A 17,755-nucleotide genomic window follows, 5' to 3' on the forward strand; every position below is an offset into this window, starting at 1 on the left:
TTCTTAACGTCTTCTAGCTTCTCAAGTACCTCACCAAGCTTTATGTAGAGACATCTAGTGAAAACCATAAACCACATGGATTTACCCTAGAAACTAACCTTGCTTGTGATGCCAACTTGATACGTATTATCTTTACACCTTGGTAACTATTACTATAAAGTCGGAATTCAAAATAATAATAGACGAGAAACTTAGAAGAACAGAGAACACAAGTAGTAATTCAAACAAAATATCTTCTCTAGATTATGAACAAGAAAACGATTACAATTCTCTCTTTGTTACGTTCACAATCTTCTCTAAACAGTGGATCAACCTTAAACTGTTTGCTAGGTTTTCTGTGCCTAGAATCTGTGTGTAGGTGCGTCAATATCAATAACACACTAACTATATGTGTTTAGTTATGAGCTAAAAATCCCTATTTATAGGCTTGGTTTGGTTTCCCAAACGTCTTAGGAATCTATTTCCTTTTGCAGGACTAATTCCCTTTCTAGGTATATTACCTAAACTAAGAATACTGCTCAAAACAATACTCCTTCCTAAACAAGGAATCCTTCCTAATATAGGATTCTATCCTCTTGAGGATCACTAGTTCCCAGGGAAAGGAAGATACACATTGTATCATTAAGCGATTTAACAAGTAGTAAATCACAATGAATTTCTTCATAACGCTTTTATTTAAGACTTTTGACCTTCCTTCGTAAATCTGTATTTTCCAAGAACAAAGCAATAGCCTCTGAATAATTATTGTATCATTATATTGAGACTGCAGTAATTTTTGAAATAGATTACACATCTTAGCTTGCAGTTGATGAACAAGTTTGACGACATCTTCCAGACAGTTAATGGGACTACTTGGTTTTGACATTCTATTGATTTTATCGAAAAATCTTCCAAGATATTTATGTCGACCAAGGTAGATTGGGGTATTTGGATAGTATTATCCTTAGATTAAATTGAATGATTTTTACGTCTTTTAGTGGATATCGGTTCCAAAACTGAATCAATCTATTTTACTTGTTTTGGATAAATCCTTCCTTTGTCAATTAGTTGAGAAGATAACTCATTCAAGACTTTATCAGAGAGATACTCTATACTTGATTTTCATATGGAAGGGATATTCGACCGACACCTCCTGGTTTGTTTAGAGGTTTTATCCTCTAAATCTTGTTGTACACTAACCGAGTCATTTATAAGTTTAGCTTTACTTTTCTTATTTCGACTCATGTCTTATAGGTTGGATCACATAAATCACAGATTGATAGATCTTTTCGTGTTTGCCCGCTCTAATACCAATTGAAAAGAGTAGGGTATCCAAATACACCACAATATTTTTGTTTCAACCTATAAGTCCTCTACCGAATGTGATATTCTATGGACAAAGTCGAGACAATACGACAATTCGGTTCACGCTTCGTGTGATTATCTATGGATACGATACCGAAACAAAACTGTTAGAGCACTGCTCGGTCGAACTCGCATGTGTTGCTATCTCAAGCATGTTTGTCAATGTTAGTGATCAAAATTATAAGTCTTTATTTCTAGCCTATTTATAGATGTCTCAGACTAGGACATAGATTGTGTAGTTGAGCTTAGTTTTCACGGCGTTCATCATTTGAAGACGAAGAACTACTAAGGGGAGATTGTGAAACTTCATCGACAAAAGATATGTGGAGACTTAAACTCATCTATCACTTGGAAAGTCTATTTCTACTTTATCTTCTATATTGATACATAAGTCGTATTACGATATAGTTTTCTATATACACATTTGATATTCGAGCTGAGTGTAACTCGCTTACATATTTCTCGAAATATGTGTTGGCATGCTTTCGCTTCGACCAAGTTCATCTTATATCATGTGAAAATTTCCGAGTAACATCTTACATGGTTTGTGTGATACAATCATTTGGTGTTGTCTTGGAATGTTTCGTAATGATTATTTCAATAATTTGAAAATTGCTTTGATGCTAATAGTGTGTGAAAAACGGCTATTGTCATCCTCTAAGAAAGTTTCAATGATTGAAATAAGAGTTTAGAACACTTAACCATTATTGGATATGTCATGTTGTGCACTCTTGCACATATGTAATCCACGCCCGGGAACCATAGTATGCGCACCCGTTTACGTACCTGTTAGTTTGAGAAATCCGGGAACCTAAGCATGCGTACCCGTTTGCATACTGGCATACAGGTTCATGTCCGAGAATTTTTGCTGGGATTTGAAGTTTGCGTACCCGTTTGCGTTCTGGCGTAACTCAATCTTAGTCCAGGTATTTCAAGTGTGCGTACCCGTTTGCATACTTGAAGGTTAAAGTTCTAAAATCGGTCTTAAACATGAACATAAACATTTATATAATAAGGAATGCAATCTTTACAAACCGTGGCTATAATGTTCATGATTTATTCGAGTGAATGAAAACGATTTTTCTTCAATTGTGTTCTTGTATAATTCTATGAGAATATTGCAATTGAACAACTCTTTAACTAGTTTCATTTGAGTCATTTGAACTAGTTATGGTTAAGATGAATAAGGTTGATATGAGAGTAATCATATGGCTAACCTCGGTTAACTATTTGTGAACCAACATGGTGCACACGTTTAGGTACGGTTACATAAACCTAAATGAGGGTACATTTCATTTGTGTGTAACAAACTAAGTTCGATATAACGGTTGAAAGATATTAGCTTGGTTGAATCAGGTTTTTCATCTAACGGTGAATATTGCATGCTTTGTTACCAAGGTAACTTGGATTGCAAACCCTGATTTGAAAACTATATAAAGGAGAACTCTAGCAACTGGGAAACCTAATCTCCACACCTCTTGTGTGTTACTACTTGCATAACTAGAGTCGACTCTCCTTTAACCTTAGGATTCTATCGAGACCCTATAGGTTAACGACTTCAAAGACTTCATTGGGATTGTGAAGCCAGACCCAACTATTTTCTTTGCAGTTGCGTGTTCAGATCTTTCCCGATTTTATCGTATTGAGTACAATTGAAATAATTTACTCGAGATTAATTTCTCCGATAGGCAAGATAAAAGTAATCACAAACATCTTCGTCTCATCGTTTGTGATTCCACAATATCTTGTTTCACTAGTTGATTAAGATTATTGTGAGGTGATTGATAATACTAGGCTGTTCTTCGGGAAAATAAGTATGGTTTATCAATTGGTTCCTTTTCACCTTGATTTATCAAAAGACGGAACAAAAACTCTTAGGTATTTCTGTGGGAGATAGATTTATTCAATTTATAGACTTTTCAGTGTGAGACAGATTTGTTTATCAAGTCTTCGACTTTGGGTCGTAGCAACTCTTGGTTGTGGGTAAAATCAACTAAGGAAATCAAGTGTGTAGTATCCTGCTGGGATCAGAGACGTAAGGAACGCAACTGTACCTTGAATCAGCGTGAGATTGATTAGGGTTCAACTGTAGTCCAGTCCGAAGTTAATTGGTAGTAGGCTAGAGTCTGTAGCGGCTTAATACAGTGTGGTGTTCAATCTGGACTAGGTCCCGGGATTTTTCTGTATTTGCGGTTTCCTCGTTAACAAAATTCTGGTGTCTGTGTTATTTCTTTTTTCGCATTATATTTTGTTATATAATTGAAATATCACAGGTTGTGCGTTAAGATCAATTAATTAGAATATCCAACCTTTGGTTGTTGATTTACATTGTTTGACACTTGAACATTGGTCTTTGGTTCCGTTCAAGTAACTCCTCTTATATTCAATCGGGCTCCCAGATTTCTATTTGCTGATTGGGGATTGAATTAAGAGTTAGAGATATTAAACTCTTTGATATAATTTACTATAGATTGAGTTTGTCTGTCTAGTTGATTCTGTAGAAAGTGTATTGGAGTAAGTCCTCTCATATTGCCAAACGAATTGTTGGGTGTGGTTGTTAGACCCCCGCATTTTCAATTGGTATCAGAGCAGGCAAACACATTAAAGACCTCATAAGTCTGTGTTTGTAGTGATCTGATATGGACAAGAACATCTCTGATCACGCACCACCAGCTTGCGGATATTCCAACTTGGTCAAGTGTCCTGATTCTGCTGAGAATTCGGTTTCGATGTCTTCTTATAAATCCTTACTTAGCTGGGAAGCTCGTCTTTATGAACAGTTAGATGAACTTTCTGATGAAAGTTATTCAGAAGAATGACAAAATGTCGAAGAAAAAGTTTTTTAGTACATCATTCTCTTTGATCATCTCCTCAAGAAAAATAGGTCAACATCCTGCTTGGATGAATTTTTAACTCCTCTCTGCGTTGAAAACAAAAAAGTGAGAAAACTCTTTAAGGGGTATGATTCTGGGTATAGCTTATTACAAGCTACTCTTAAAGATCGTAACGAAGATGTATGTTCAAAGAATTCTGAATGTGATGATCTTCATCAAAACCTTCTTGTGTTGAAAGAAAGACTTCTAGAAATCAAAACAATATATGTCTCTCAACAAGAATGTTTTAATGTCAGAGAAAAGGCATTTCTCACCCGAGAAAAACAATTGGAGACTGATCTTAGTACGGCGCTTTAAAAGGTCAAAGCTTTAGAAGAGAATTTGAAAAAAAATCAATTCTAGCTCTACAAAACTATCTTCTATGCTTGAAGCATGTAAAGAACATCGTGATACACGTGGTCTTGGCTATAAAGGTATAGAATCTCCAAGTACTGTTCAGATGAATTTTGTTAAGGCAAATGACCTTTTTCAATGTACAACTGTAGATGTATCTGGAAATAAAGTACGTAAGTCTACAAGGACGACTCAGCTGAGAATGGATAAAAACCTTCCTGTCAACTGTTTTTATTGCGGAAAGAAAGATCACATTGAAAGAAGATGTCATCTTCATCTACGGAATGAAAAACTTCACAACATTCTCATGTGGATGTCTAAAGAAGTTATCAAACTTGTGCCTTAGTGTTCAGTTAGAAATTCATTCCAAAATCAAGAAAAGCGCTCCAATTGGCCATTTCCTGATTATGAATATAACATCCTTTCCACTTACAATGGTAAAAGGAACCATGTTATATGGATGACTGATAATTCTGAAAGATCTGTAAGGAGAAAAAGATATCGAAGAAAGAAAAATTCTTCAAAACCCTCACTTTCCCTCAACAATGATCTTGCTTCTAAAATAAGCGTTCCTGATTACATCCACATCAATAATCGTGTTTCAGAACTGAAGACCAGTATCAACGGTCTCAAGCGCAAGATCAAAAAGCGAGGAAAGCAGCTGATTCAGGTAACTCTTATCTGTCTCCTGATATTTCTTTTGAAAATGTGCATAAGAATTCAGTTATAGGTCAAGGAAGTGCAAAGGAGTGTGTCAATACCACTGATGAACTTCATGTTCATCAACATACAACTTGACTAATTCCGTATGTGTATCCTCTTTATGGACCAATGAGAAGATACACATAACCCTCAATGAAGATACTTTCTTCTTGACAAATGGTCTGTGTTGTATTTTGATGACTTTGATCTCTTTTACTGTAATTTGCTCTAAACAGTTTTTTTTTTTAAAATTGTTTATCTAATGCCTTCTTAGTATACACTAGTTTTTCTTCCTAGAATGACATTAGAGTCACTTTGTATCAAAGATTCCTGTTATTAACTCAAAACTTGTTTACTTCTTCGGTTAATCGACCTCGCCTTGGGTCTTAACCATTAATCTGTACGCCCGGTCCGTTACCAAACGTATACAAGAAACCCTAGGTTTCTCTTGTGGAATCCCCCCCCCCCCCCCAAAAATATGTATCAAGTTTTGATACATATATATACTGGTAAGGTAACACCAAGAGCTCTTCTAGGTTTGATTGAGAAAGTGCACAATGGAAGGAAGCAAAAAGGAAGACAACTTATAACCTTTGAACTTGATGATGATCCCATCCCTGTTATTTTCTTTAATACAATTGATCATGAAAAAGAACTTCAAATCCAGATGTCTATTTAATTGGTTGGAAATCTTCTTCAAGATTTTGAGGTCGTGCGTGAACTTCTTGAGATTGCATCAAAGAACCTAGTGTTTTTTAAGGAGGAGCTAAAGAGAGCAACTGATGAACTCTCCCTTGTCCGTTCCATGGTTGCTGATCTCGTCTGAGTTGTTTTTGGTTTTGTCTAGTAAATCTTCTTATGATAATTTATTTTTTGTGTTTTTAGAAGAATAACTAGGGTTTGGAATAGCCATTATTGTGAGTACACATAGCTATGTCCAACGTTTTCATCTTCATGTTTTTAGATTTATTTATTTAAATTCTAAGTTTTTAGAAGATGATATTTGCAATTTTAATCTTTATGATTTTATATATTGCAAATTGTTATGTAATATGTTGTTTACATCCATGAACCTGTGACTCTCCCATACTTGTTCAAAAGTTATCTCTATTATGTCGGTATGAAAGTATTGATAAAAGATAGAATGAACTTTTGACTTACAAAAGTTAAAGCCTTTTATGTTATTATTTGATGGAAGAAAGGATAACACTTTTGTTTACAAGGATTATGTCTATTGTATGTCATTGTGCAAATAGTGATGGAAAATAGAATGAATCCTTGTGTATTACGCAGTATTGGTCGATCTCCGATCCATATTTTTGTGCACATATTGTGTTGCTCCGTAAGTTCTCTTATGTCGAGCATGACCAATTGAGTTGATCATTTTTTGTGGTTGATTCAATTGATATTTTTAGATACAAATTCATGTTTTCATGTAATTTGGTTATGCCCAAAGAAATCCTTCTTTTCTTGTAAAAGCAAGGTCACCTTTGTTGTTCTTTCGAGAATGACATTTTAATCGGGGGGAGTTCTTTTTGAACTTGTGCTTAATTGCCAAATCTTTGTGGGGAGTGCAACTTTGGAATATTATAGGGGTTATCTTGTATATTTATTAACTCCATGATGAATGCATTTAGCTTCGGCTTTATGATTGCATCTAAATTAGTTGGTATGTTATTCTCTTTTGGTCATGAAGTATCTCTATGAAAATTTCATGAGGATCCCACTAGTTTTCGTAACTTTGCCAATTTATATTGACAAAAAGGGGGAGAATTAATATGTAACTTCATACTACAAATACATAGGTTTACAGATCATTATGTAAGTGGGAGTGGTTTTCATGTCGAGATGAAGTATTGATAAGGGGGAGTGATATATATCACCATAGTATTCTTGTCAAATTTGTGATACAATTGAACTTTGATGCTGTATAATACTATGAAACTGTGTAACAATGATTGAGAGCATTTGTTTTCTCATTGTTATCGCTACGGATCTTCAACAACTATGATGCTGAGTTGAACACGTTTAGAATCATGGAGTACTTGGAAGTGACGAAGTTTTCGAGTCGTGTTGAAGATTCCAAGGAGATCAAGCATTTAGATGAGAAGCTACAATTTTTTATTTATTTTGTAATCCATATGTATTAATAGTATTGTCACTAAAATTAACAAAGGGGGAGATTGTTAGAGAACTGCTCGGTTGAACTCGCATGCGTTGCTATCTCAAGCATGTTTGCCAATGTTAGTGATCAAAACTATAAGTCTTGATTTCTAGCCTATTTATAGATGTCTCGGACTAGGGCATAGATTGTGTAGTTGAGCTTATTTTTCACGGCGTTCATCATTTGAAGACGAAGAACTACTAAGGCGAGCTTGTCGAACTTCATCGACAAAAGGTATGTGGTGACTTAAACTCATCTATCACTTGGAAAGTCTATTTCTACTCTATCTCCTATATTGAAACATAAGTCGTATTACGATATAGTTATCTATATACACATTTGAGATTTCGAGCTGAGTTTAACTCGCTTACATATTTCTCGAAATATGAATTGACAAGATTTCTCTTCGACCAAGTTCATCTTATATCATGTGAAAATTGCCGAGTAACATCTTACATGGTTTGTGTGATACAATCATTTGGTGTTGTCTTGGAATGTTTCTTAATGATTATTTCAATAACATGAAAATTGCTTTGATGCTAATAATGTGTGAAAAACGGCTATTGTCATCCTCTAAGAAAGTTTCAATGATTGAAATAAGAGTTAAGAACACATAACCATTATTGGATATGTCATGTTGTGCACTCTTGCACATATGTAATCCATGTCCAGGAACCATAGTATGCGCACCCGTTTGCATACCTGTTGGTTTGAGAAATCCGGGAACCTAAGTATGCGTACCCGTTTGCGTACTGGCGTACAGGTTCATGTCCGAGAATTTCTGCTGGGATTTGAAGTTTGCGTACCCGTTTGCATACTGGCGTAACTCAATCTTAGTCCGGGTATTTCAAGTATGCTTACCCATTTGCATACTTGAAGGTTAAAGTTCTAAAATCGGTCTTAAACATGAACATAAACATTTATATAATAAGGAATGCAATCTTTGCAAACGGTGGCTATAATATTCATGATTAATTCGAGTGGATCAACCGATTTTGCTTCAATTGTGTTCTTGTATAATTCTATGAGAATATAACAATTAAACAACTCTTTAACTAGTTTTATTTAAGTCATTTGAACTAGTTATAGTTAAGATGAATAAGGTTGATATGAGAGTAATCATATGGCTAACCTCGGTTAACTATTTGTGAACCAATATGGTGTACACGTTTAGGTACGGTTACATAAACCTAAATGAGGGAACATTTCATTTGTGTGTAACAACCTAAGTTCGATCTAACGGTTGAAAGATATTAGGTTGGTTGAATCAGGTTTTTCATCTAACGGTGAATATTGAATGCTTTGCTACCAAGGTAACTTGGATTGCAAATCCTGATTTGAAAACTATATAAAGGAGAACTCTAGTAACTGGGAAACCTAATCCCCACACCTACTGTGTGTTACTAGTTGCATAACTAGAGTCGATTCTCCTTTTACCTTAGGTTTCTATTGAGACCCTGTAGGTTAACGACTTCAAAGACTTCATTGGGATTGTGAATCCATACCCAACTATTTTCTTTGTAGTTGCGTGTTCTGATCTTGCTCGATTCTATCGTATTAAGTACAATTGAAATAATTGACTCGAGATTAATTTCTCGGATAAGAAAGATAAAAGTAATCACAAACATCTTCGTCTCATCGCTTGTGATTCCACGATATTTTGTTTTGCTAGTAGATTAAGATTATTGTGAGGTGATTGATAATACTAGGTTGTTCTTCGGGAATATAAGTCTGGTTTATCAATTGGTTCATGTTCACCTTAATTTATCAAAAGACGGAACAAAAACTCCTGGGTATTTCTGTGGGAGACAGATTTATTCAATCTATAGACTTTCTGTGTGAGACAGATTTGTTTATCAAGTCTTCGACTTTGGGTCGTAGCAACTCTTGGTTGTGGGTAAGATCAACTAAGGGAATCAAGTGCGTAGTATCCTGCTGGGATCAGAGACATAAGTAACGCAACTGTACCTTGAATCAGTGTGAGATTGATTAGGGTTCAACTACAGTCCAGTCCAAAGTTAATTGGTAATAGGCTAGAGTCTGTAGCGGCTTAATACAGTGTGGTGTTCAATCTGGACTAGGTACAGGGGTTTTTCTGCATTTGCGGTTTCATCGTTAACAAAATTCTGGTGTCTGTGTTATTTCTTTTCTGCATTTTATTTTGTTATATAATTGAAATATCACAGGTTGTGCACTAAGATCAATCAATTAGAATATCCAACCTTTGTTTGTTGATATACATTGATTGACACTTGAACATTAGTCTTTGGTACCGTTCAAGTAACTCCTCTTATATTCAATCGGGCTCGCAGATTTCTATTTGCTAATTGCAGATTGAATTAAGAGTTAGACATATTAAACTCTTTGATATACTTTACTCTAGATTGAGTCTGACTGTCTAGTTGATTCTCTAGAAAGTGTATTGGATTAAGTCCTCTCAGATTGCCAAACGAATTATTGGGTGTGGGTGTTAGACCCTCGCATTTTCAAAAACAACAACAAGATAACTTGTGTGATTGACTACGGATACAAGATCGAGACAATACTACAAAAAAGTGTGTTACTTGATAATATGTTCGGTAATAACCAAACTCTATAGGATCACTATTAAGTAATGCAGAGTTAACGTATATGTGTATTTTACTTTATTATAATTATAATAAACAATTATAATGCGGAAATCAAAGTAAAAGACACAACAAGATTTTGTTAACGAGGAAACCGCAAATGCAGAAAAACCCCGGGACCTAGTCCAGTTTTGAATATTCTCAGAATTAAGCCGCTATACAAAATCTAATACCAACTTCGTATAGTTGAGACCAAGCAGACTACCCCTAGCTACTTAGTTTTATCAGTATCCCTGCGCCTTCGACTTCTAGAGTCTCGCACGTGAATAGCAAGTCCTTTGGATCGTATTCCAAACAACAAAGGAAGAATCTGTTTGGTAACCACTCTAATCAATCTTGCTATAAGATTTAGATGAGTCGTTGACAAAGGATCTTCCGTTCAATCTAATAAACTCCTTTGTCCGGTTAGATCAATCTAACTTTAACTACCGGAATAGTCAAGTATAGATTCGCACTCAATCAATATAGATCTCAAAGAGATATATAAAGAATGTCGATCTCACACAACTAATCAATCATATAAATCCGATTCTAGTTGGACCCAGCCGATGAAGGTTTGTGCACACAATTCACAAGATACGAAAACCAATAAGAAATCTTCTTCGTCTTCAAATCTTCTTTAATCTTCAATAACCTGCACGACACCACTTGAATCTCTTGTGATCAATCATGCACAGAATGGAGTATGTTAACAATGGATTATCACAAGATATCTTTAGATCTAACAACAGTTTTAAAGATCCCGTCGATACTTTGATCTAGTTTGAGTGAATCTTACATTCCAGTCCGAAGTTAACTTGTAGTAGGCTACAGTCTGTAGCGGCTTAATACCGTGTGGTGTTCAAATCTGAACTAGGTCCCGGGGTTTTTCTGCATTTGCGGTTTCCTCGTTAACAAAACTTTTGGTGTCTGTGTTATTTCTTTTTCGCATTATATTTTCTATATAATTGAAATATCACAGGTTGTGCGTAGTTCAATCAATTGGTAAATCTAACCTTTGGTTGTTAATTGAAATTGATTGACGCTTGGATATTGGTATTTGGTACCATCCAAGTTATTTCTCATATTGATCCGGCTCACAGATTCTTATCTGTTCGATTGCAGATTGATTTGAGAAATTGAGATATAACTCTTGGATATATTTTCCTTGATTGAGTCTGACTGTCTAGTTGATTCTCTTGGAATTATGTTGGAGTTAGTCCATACAGACTTCCTAAACGAAATATTGGGTGTGGTTGTTAGACCCCCGCTTTTTCATATCTCGACAAGGAACTATAAAGTGATGCCGATCTCATGCAACTAATCAATCGAATAAATCCGATTGTAGTTGGATCCCAGCCGATCAAGGTTTGTGCATACACAAAGATATGAGTACTAATAAGAAGTCTTCTTCATGTTTAAATCTTCTTTAATATTCAATAATAACCTGCACAACACCACTTGAATCTCTTGTGATCAATCATACACAGAACAGAGTCTGTTAACAATGGATTATCACAAGATGTCTTTAGATCTAACAACAGTTCTATAGATCCCGTCGATACTTCGATCTAGTTTGAGTGAATCTTATATCAGAAGAGAAGATTCTCAAATATAAACAAACTAGGTGCGATCAAAGTATCAACAACCATTAGTCAATCAAATCAATCGAAAACTAATAACAATACAATTATCTAGTTTCCCACAAACGGTACTCGTAGAGCTTCTTGATCCCATATAAGTCTTTAAACGAGTGGGCGTAAGAGATTTCACCCAATTAGGATACTTTCCTCCCTGAATAGACGGCTCCACTAGAAACAACAAGAAATGAAGTTTGCTTGGCTCTTAGGATAGTTTGCTAGAAATGCAAACTTAGGTATTTATATACCAAGGATGTTTGGACACCAAGGAATTTCCAAAACCGAAAATATTCTCAAGATATGCAACTGGTGATCGGTTTTCCTAATTCCTTGTAACTGGTGTCCAAATTTTGGAAAAATTAGTAAGTTTGCATTTCCAAATTGGACTTAATCCATACAGATTGCCGAACAAATTATTAGGTGTGATTGTTAGACCCCCGCTTTTTCAGGTTACACCAGTTACAAGGATTTGTTCCATCTACGCATGGTATTACTTGTGATCGGTCACACCAGTTACCAGGACCGGTTACACCAATTACAAGGATCAGTCACATACACTCATGATCGGTCACACCAATTACTAGGATCGGTCACACCAATTACAAGGATCGATCATACCATCACATGGTGGTTACTTAGGATCGGTTACACCAATTAACAAAAACCGGTCATACCAAATCATAAGTCAGGCATTGCGATTAGTTATACCAAGATACATAACCTAAGTTGAGATCGGTTCTACCACCTCACACATATTGGTCATCCAAAGATTTTCAATGAATAGTCGGACCAATAAGCCTAATGATTATTTCCCTTTCGATTCACGAAACAAGTTCATGAATGTACTTCCTTTAAACAAATGTAAAACATTGTTTCCTAGGATGAAATCTTCACCACAACCCATTCACATAATCATAACAATATATACAAGATTATGTCGATGTCATATCTACGAAGTTCAAAAGATAAGCGTTATACTTTGTAAACTAATAACCTAATACCATGATCATACTATTATGATCATGTCACATCACTAGACTATTATACAATATGGACAGTATATACAGCTTCGTAGTTATGTTTTCAATATAGCACGACTTGAAAGATATGCTAGGAATGAAACAGTTCAAGTCAATATTACTAGCCTCAAGTTGAAGGATGATGTCGTCGTTGTAGTTCGTTACTTCTTCACATTTTTCAGGTCTTTGGAGTAATACTTATATGTCTCAACATTCCTAGACTTTCTTGTCTATCCTAAACGAAGTTGACTCTAGTATTTAATCAAGCGACTCTAAATGAAATTTGATATTAAAATATGACAACCAAACTTGACGTATCAATGCTTAGTGAGTTCAACAAAGCTATGCTCTAACAAAAATGTATCGAGCAGTCTTATCTTGGACACATCTTCACATGTTAGGATTTAGTATTGCTCATTCTTGAATATATCCGCGAAGTAATGTGTTAAGAACAATTTGTTGACACTGTAGTTTTGTCCTCGTCAAGTTGTCTGTGACAAAAATTATTCTGATTCACTTCTTTATACACTACTGTGATGCATCTAACATTGTCAATCATTGTTACAAAACTCCAGCACAAATCAGTCACACAGCTTGACATTTATAAATCCATTAAACATCCGGAGCCTCTTTCAGTACCTGATTATTATAAATAGATTTAGCTAGACGTGTACATGTGGGTGTTATCTTGTTTATTAGGCCCCCTTGAGCAGGGATCTAAGCGACACCTCAATGAGATCCAAATCAAAGACCAAGACAAAAAACATCAACAGTGGACATCATATCTAAGGGATCTGTTTTGAAAATTTTAGACTATCCATAAATAATAGAGGAATGGCAGCAGATAATTCCTTAAAGTAGTGACACATTCATAGATCCAAATCGAGACAAGCAAATTATTCTTTTGAAATATGAGTAATACAACTCTCACTGGATTTGCAAGATGCACCCTTTTCAAATATGCAGTGGAGCTTTAACTGGTCATCGTCGTGAGTAAAATGACGGTTGAGATTCTCGATGTGTAAAACTAAACTAGCTTTACATTACTTGCAGAAACCCCCTTTGGACTTATTAGAGCACCACATATAATAGTCCATGCATTATATCATGATGGAACACAGATTTATAGGGCCACTTGGTATCTCCTTCGTGGTTTATCAAGGGTCAATTACAGAATGGTCATATTTTTTGTAATTCGATCACAAAATGATCATATTTTTGTAATTTATTTACGAAATGGTCTCTTCCCATCCGATTTAATATTTTTGAATAAAATGGTGTTATCTTTTCCGAAAATACCTTTCTCAAAATACCCTTCCTAGTTAACTAATTGGTTGAAGTGGTGGTGATGAAGCGGCGGTGGTGATGGTAGAAGCTTAAGAATCTGCTAAACCCCGAAGGGGAAATGGTGAATCCTTTAGGTGAATGCGGTGTAACGATCCTGAATGTGGTGTAATGAACCTGAATGCGGTGTAACGATATGTAAGCGGTATCACCACCACCTACGAATAGCACCACCGTTAGAAAATTTATAATGAAAGCAAAAGTTAAAATTGTGTATGGAGGGATAAATATGAAGGACATATAGTTAATTCTATTCACATGTTTAACTGTAAGTCAGCACTTAACTCTCTTTTTAACGGAAGTATGATCATTTTGTTAATAGTTTATAACAGTAGAATACTTTTGTGAATCCGGTCCTAATACTAGGACTGTTTTGTACATTTTTCTTTCATCAATTATCAGAATGTTCCCGCCTACTGAACAAGTGAAAGTGTGAAACTGCATAGAGACTAGACTAGAGAGTGAAACGGGCGAAACCGATAATGCATGTGCATTGTACAACGACTCGTCTGTAATGTACGTATAGCCCGTAATAAAGATCTGCTAAAAAAACATGTTAGCTACGAATATTAAAATTGTTAGAACCTTATTAGCTATTACCACTTCTTAAAGAGAGAGAAAAAACATAAAATTAAATCTGTAATAAGTCATTGATGTAATTTCCTGGGTCACACGTCTTAGAAATGGCCTGCATAGTCTCTGAGTTAGGAGTCGGACCACCATTTATGGTTTTAAGAGTATAATATAAACGAACGAGAGTTCAAAAGATGTGAAAGCCATGAATATTTTCACAAGTAGCGAATTAAGGTTCCACGGCCATCTTCTGATCTTATCGACAGTTGACTCAGCTATCGTGTCTATTGAAAAATTATCCCGCTTTTGTATGGACTAGACTAGAGGTCTTGCCTAGGAATACAACACGAACCTAGCAAGCAATGGGTGAGTTACTTATTATGATTTGACATAAGTCTAAGGAGTTCACCTTAAACTATTAATAATTATCAAGTCACGTGGATTTTTAAATGTTCTTATTATTTTTGTTCTGATTGAGAAGGTCAGCTCAACTAGGTTTGGGATCTGATTTTTTGTTGCCATAGTACTCCTAAGTTTTACTGACATAAGAAGGAAGAATAAGACAAAAAACGGTTAGGGGATTTAATGAAATTTATTAATAGAATTCAGATCTTATTTCACTTATAAATGCAACTCCTGTCCCCTACTATAGTACTCGATAAGTTCTAGGAAGCAACAAAATCGTAATTTAAGATTTTAATATACATTGACTCTACATTGTTCATTAATGATATTACATGCTAGCTAATCACATTTTAAGCTCCCATACTTGTTAAGTAAAATCATTACCGATTCGTTTAATCGAGTCTACTTTGCTTAGAAAATGTAATGTACAGCTCAATCGCGTGAAATTAGTTTTATGAGTGTTTTAGTGTCGGTAGTTAGAAACTAGAAACCGAACTATAGTGAGACTCGCTCAATGTAAAATGTCAAAATCCAAAACATTTCGATGTTTTGAAACAAGAAAGGAAGCCGGAAAATGGGTCATTTTTCGAAATATTTTTAAATCATGGTTCAAATGAACGAGTAAAAAATAGTTTGGGTGAAATGGTCAAAAAGAAAATAGTAATTTCATCCTTAGCTTAAATTTAAAAAATATCAAGGATGAAACTGGATACATCCTGTGTAAATTAAAAATAAGAAAAAATATTTGAAAATGGACACGCTGAAACTGGTTACATCCTGCATATTTTTACATTTTTGTCCATTTAAACAGTATCAAAATCTAATTGTCCATTTCACCCAGGAATTGTTGATTTTGGTCTTTTTAACCAATTTTGTGAAAGGAAGCACGGTAGACGAAAGCTCTTTCAGAAAATGGGTCATATAGCCAAAAAGGCTCTTTTTCTGGGCCAAATGGACATTTAGAATTTGGCCTGGGTCAAATAGCCAATGGAATCTTTTTAGTGCGGAGAGACATTACTACCCTTTTGTAACCGTTCTAACCCCACGTTTTCATCAAAACCACCCACGATCTCCCTCTCTCTTCACTAAAACCACAACGTCCTTCATCCCCACGTTTTCACCCCCACCGTCCTTCATCTTCATCCCCACACCAGAAATCGTTTTCATCATCTTCATCTTCATGCCCAGTTACCAGAAATCGTTTTCATCTTCTCTTCAATTTCATCGTTTTCATCCACTGTCTCATAACAAATTGAGGGGAATCAGTTTCATCCACCGTCAACACCACCATCAACAATGCTAGAAACTGTTTTCATCCTCCGTCTCTAATACACAATCAACACTACAACAATGGTTTCAGTGAATTAGGGTTTCAATAATTTCAGTGTATTGGGAGATTTTAGGGTTTCAATCGATCTGTTTCAGTGTATTTGGAGAGTTAGTGTTTCAATAAGTTTCCACAGAATGTCTCCTATAACTCGTAAGTTTTCAAACCCTAACTCTTTTTTGTTATTAATTTCAGAATTGCATGATTAAATTTTTGAATTGGTTGTTTTAATTTTCATTTTAGTTGATTTATGAGTTGAATTGCTTGTTTTATTTTAAATTTCAATTAGATGAAACTGGTTTGCATCTGGTTTCATTAAGTATTAAACCAGTTTAAAACGGGATGTAACTGATTTGTTTCACTGTGAAATTGGTTGAAGTGAAATTGGATCTGGGTATCTGATTTGTTTCAGCAGGGTTTAAACCAGGATTTAACTGGTTTCATCTTTTGTTAATCTGCAGTGTATATTGTTTCAAGCAGATTAACACTGGATGAAACCAGTTTCGTTCAGGTTTAAAGATACATCTGCGGTTAATATAAGACTATTAGTATGTTGTGAATGGGATGTATGAAAATCTATGTTATGGATTGAACGAAATTGGGTTTGCATTTGGCTACGAAGTGATGCTCAGCAGGTGTTTGAAACTGGTTTTCATCAAATTTTAAGTTAGAATGTAAATGACATGTTGGTGGTATTAAATTAATGATTAAATGGGTTTGCATCTTGTTATTTAATTGTTTTTAATTGTTAAATTGCTTGAAGTGAGATTGGATGTAATTTGGTTTTCATCTTGGCTTGAATCTGGTTATATCAACTGTTTCAGCAGGTTTACACTATTATGAAACTGATTTCATCTAGGTTTAGTTTGCAGTGTATGTTGTTTCAGCAGACTAAGACTGGATGAAATCAGATACATCCAGGATTTTGCTACTTTTTAAAGTTAACTTTTGAAGATCTGTATTAAAGTTAGGTCCTATTTTAGCTTCATGCCATAAATCAGTTATTCTGAAACCTGCTGAAACTTGGTTTCATCCAAATTGTTGCAGGAAGCGGTAGCAAGAAAAGTAAGAAGAGTGCTGCTGCTGAAATTACATCCAAGAATAAGCATGATGTGAAAGTGGGCGGAGAGTCTAGCACAGGGGATATGTAACTTGTGGATGCCGAAATGGATGAAGACAAGTTAGAAAAAAAGGAAGGGAAGAAAACGTTCCGATCAAACCTGAAACTGACAGTTGAAGTGCTGGAAAAACTGGTATTTACTGAAGCACAAGAGGCCGTGTTAAGGAAGACTAAATTCTGGAACTTTATTGAGGCGATCAAACAAGGTAAGGTGGGCAAGGCTGAATGTAGCAAAGCTCCAAGGGCGTTAGAGTTCATCATAAGAAATTTTGACCCGAAAGAGT

This window comes from Papaver somniferum, chromosome 9, assembly GCF_003573695.1.
Source record: "Papaver somniferum cultivar HN1 chromosome 9, ASM357369v1, whole genome shotgun sequence".
In the NCBI taxonomy this organism is placed as follows: domain Eukaryota; kingdom Viridiplantae; phylum Streptophyta; class Magnoliopsida; order Ranunculales; family Papaveraceae; genus Papaver; species Papaver somniferum.